This window comes from Colobus angolensis, unplaced genomic scaffold (assembly GCF_000951035.1).
Source record: "Colobus angolensis palliatus isolate OR3802 unplaced genomic scaffold, Cang.pa_1.0 Scaffold479, whole genome shotgun sequence".
In the NCBI taxonomy this organism is placed as follows: domain Eukaryota; kingdom Metazoa; phylum Chordata; class Mammalia; order Primates; family Cercopithecidae; genus Colobus; species Colobus angolensis.
The window spans coordinates 998,288-1,002,563 of NW_012118254.1; positions in this window are offsets into that span (position 1 = coordinate 998,288).

Here is a 4,276-nt window from a genome sequence, read left to right on the forward strand (position 1 = left end):
CAGCTGCGCGCTGCGACCCGGGAGCTCGCCCGCCCCGGGGCCGAGAATGTGTCATCGTAGGCAATGTGCTTTCCGAGGTTTATTTTCGAAACACCTCAGATGACAATTTCAGTTTTCCACACTTGCTGTGCACACAGGATGTTGAGGAGGCTCTTCTTTCTTCTACAGGACTAGTTTTATACAGGAACCTACAGTAAACTTCAAAACTGAAAGACGCTTGTGTTCCAGGTCTAAAGACTTGGATTTCTGGATCTTTATTGTATTTTAGATTTTGACTTTAAAAGCTCAGATTACACGCCTCACTTCCAGCCAGACCAACCAAACAGGAACTCCCTAGGGTACTTTACTCCTTAGTAACTGGCGAGTTTGCAGGCTTGGGAGGGAGGAGGCAATGGTGCGCTCTGAGGAAGCCAGGGCCCCAGGCGGGGAACAGCTGGGAGCGGGCGGGCCCGGAAGGCGGCGTTGGCAGGAGTCCAGCTGAAAGAGATCCTATAACTGCTTTGGATGGCTCCCTCGTGCGCACGTAGGTCACAGGGCTGAGGCAATAAAGATTCAGCTGAAAATAAAGTGGAGAAGGAAGGCTGCATAAGAAGCTTGGAGGCCGCGCGCGGTGGCTCACTCCTGTAATCCTAGCACTTTGGGAGGCCGAGGCGGGTGGATCACCTGAGGTCAGGATTTCGAGACCAGCCCGGCCACCATGGCGAAACCCTATCTGTACTAGAAATACAAAATTAGCCCGGCATGGTAGCGCGCGCCTGTAATCCCAGCTACTCGGGAGGCTGAGGCGGGAGAATCGCTTGAACCCAGGAGGCAGAGGTTGCAGTGAGCCAAGATCGTGCCACTGCACACTAGCCCAGGCGACAGAGTAAGACTCCGTCTCAAAAAAATAAATAAATAAAAATAATAAAAGCAGCTTGCAATGGCCGGGTGAGGTGGCTCACTCCTGTAATCTCAGCACTTTGGGAGCCTGAGGCGGGCGGATCACTTGAGGTCAGGAGTTCGAGACCAGCCTGGCCAACATGGAGAACCTCCCCCCACCCCATACAAATACAAAAATTAGCCGGGCGTGGTGGCGTGCTCCTGTAGTCCCAGCTACTCGGGAGACTGAGGTAGGATAATTGCTTGAACCCGGGAGGTGGAGGTTGCAGTGAGCCGAGATTGTGCCACTGCACTCCAGCCTGGGAGACAAGAGTGAAACTCCGTTTCAAAAAAAGGCAGCAGCTTGCAGATAACGCTGCTTACTGGCTTCGTGAATCAGTCTGCAATCAATGGGGCGGCCCGGCCAGGACCCCAGTGCTTTTGCTCCGTTCATCTCCGGCCCCTCCCTCTACCCCCACCTCTTGCTCTCTGCTTATTCAAATCTTGCAAACCTTTCAAGGTTCTGCTTAAGTACCACCTATTCCCTGAATCGCGGGATAAGAGAATTAGACCGATTGACCTCAAGTTCTAAGCCTTCCTTAGCCACCTCATCCAGGCCACGGTGACTTTGCATTTTCGTTTATCTTTTTATTTCTCTCCTCATAAGCTCCCTCAATTCCTCCCCAAAACCTCCGCCCAATTTAGCATAGAGGCAGGCACCTAAGAGGTGACTAGTAATTTGGTAATGATCATGAGGAAGGAGGGAATGCTTAAGAACTCAAATCTGGGACTTTCAGGTTCAACAGCCAGTCAGTGATACAGTTAGATATCGTGACACACTTAGAATTCTCAAGCGTATGCTTTCCATTGCAGTCATTTGCCACGCAAATGCAATAACTGGAAAATAACAAGCCACTTCAAAATCTAGGTGCACAGTGGAAGAAAAAGTCTTTCCACGGAAAGCAAGTGCATCTTGGACTTGCATCTTTTTTTATTTTTATTTTTTTGAGACAGAGTCTCGCTCTGTCGGGCAGGCTGGAGTGCAGTAACGCGATCTCCACTCAATGCAACCTCCGCCTTCCGGGTTCAAGCGATTCTCTCCTGCCTCAACCTCCCGAATAGTTGGGATTACAGGCACCTGCCTCCACGCCCGCTAATTTTTGTATTTTTAGTAGAGACGGGGTTTCACCATGTTGAACAGACTGGTCTCGAACTTGGACTAGCATCTGGTTCATCCCTGCTCTGCCCCTAACTCGCTGACATCCTCCTCTCAGCTGTAGCCTCAGAAGTCATTTCTCTACCCTTGTGGCCCCTTCGAGCTAGAGCCTCTCTTTTTCTTCGCCTCACCATCATTTAAACATGTTTACGAAACATTAAATATTTATATTTATGTTAAATCTTAAATATATTTATATTAAATATTAAAGTAATACACACTAAATAAAACATGGAAAGTATAGAAAAGTAAAACAAAGAAAATATTAAAATCACCCATAATTCCTTCACACAAACACCTGTTAATATTTTAATTTATTTTTCCAGCTCTTTTATTTCTTCTGCGTAGACCTTCCCCACTCTCCTTCAAGCTGTTTGGAAGTTTGAGTATATTAGGTATGGCAAAGGTAGGGTGTCACTACCAAAGACTACTGACTGGCTATCAAGAGGTCTTGCTGGATGGCATTGCCTTGGTGCTTTTTCAACCTCGGTCCAGGCTGGACTTTCAGTCTTGCAGTCTCAGAAACTGGATCTGTTCAGTGTTCCAGAACTAGTCGGAGTCAGTAGGCTGACGCGTGCTGATTACCTCACCGGACCTGACGTATGAAAACCAGGATGCTGGCTGATAATGAGAACTAGAACTATGACACCGTTTATATTGGCCTGACCACCACATTCCCTCCCTTTAATAATGAGCAGCCTCACTAAATACCAGGTGCTGTTTGCTTTGTACACTAACTGTATGAAGTAGGCACTATTGCTAATCCTGTTGGAAAGATGGAGAAACTGACAAGTCTGCTGTGTCCATGTTGGCCTCACTGATTCTCCCTTTTCTACACTTCCGTGGCTTACTGACACATTCTTTCCTTACACATGTCAAAATTATCAAATGACTTATAGCCAAGACTTGCCAGTGGAAGGCATTACATTTCGTGAAGGTGATTTTTTCTGTTTGATTCATTGTACATTCACTTTATAGTGTGACTCTCAAATAAAATTATATTTCCAAGTTCCTGAGATAATTTTATTGTTGCTCCATTATATTACTGAAATTTTTTCATCATACCAATTTTTTAAAATTCAAAAAGTTTAAAACTTCACATTATAAGCATTTTACATTTTACATTAATGTCTCTACTAATCTTCTGTCTAGTAGATGTTCTACAGTTTGCTTATTCTCATCATAATAAAAAATAATTCCTTTATTATTTAATTTCTTGAAAAAAATAGTCCATACACTATTTCCTTTTCATTATTTCCCATTCACTCTCTTTAAGAATTATTTTTTAAAAATTATACAGGTAACATATGAATGCATTCTCAATGAAAAATTTTGAAATGTTGAAGATTAGACTAAAGTTCCCTATGTCTATCACCCTCTGTCACAGTCCCCTTTATCTCCCTTCCCAAAGGTAACCACCATTATTAGGTTGGTTTGTATCCTTCCAGATTTCTGTGGATTTACATATATATGTAGAACTGTATATAAAATATGTAGTGTTGTTTTCTGTGTATTCATTTAATATGAACTGTATTATACTGTACCTACATTTTGCATATTGCTTTATTCACTCAAAATTCTACCATGAAGATCTCATCCTGTTATTACATAGATAGTTACCTCATACACCATGATTTATATAGGCATTCCTTTATTGATAAGCATTTAGTTTGTTTCTCCATTAGAACTCTTGAAAACAGTACTTCAGTAAACATACATATATGTCTTCTTGTGAATGCATAGAGGTGTTTGGAAATGTGCATTTTAAATTTTGATATAAGCCGGGCGCGGTGGCTCAAGCCTGTAATCCCAGCACTTTGGGAGGCTGAGACGGGCGGATCACAAGGTCAGGAGATCGAGACCATCCTGGCTAACACGGTGAAACCCTGTCTCTACTAAAAATACAAAAAACTAGCCGGGCGAGGTGGCAGGCATCTGTAGTCCCAGCTACTCAGGAGGCTGAGGCAGGAGAATGCCGTAAACCCGGGAGGCGGAGCTTGCAGTGAGCTGAGATCCGGCCACTGCACTCCAGCCCAGGCGACAGAGCAAGACTCCGTCTCAAAAAAAAAAAAAAAAAAATTTCATATAAATATAGGGCATCTTTTAATTTTTATTTTCTTGAATACTAATGTCATTGATCATCTTCTAATGCTTGTTTTAGTTTAATTTATGTTTTTTTATTTAGTTCATTTTATTTCTTCT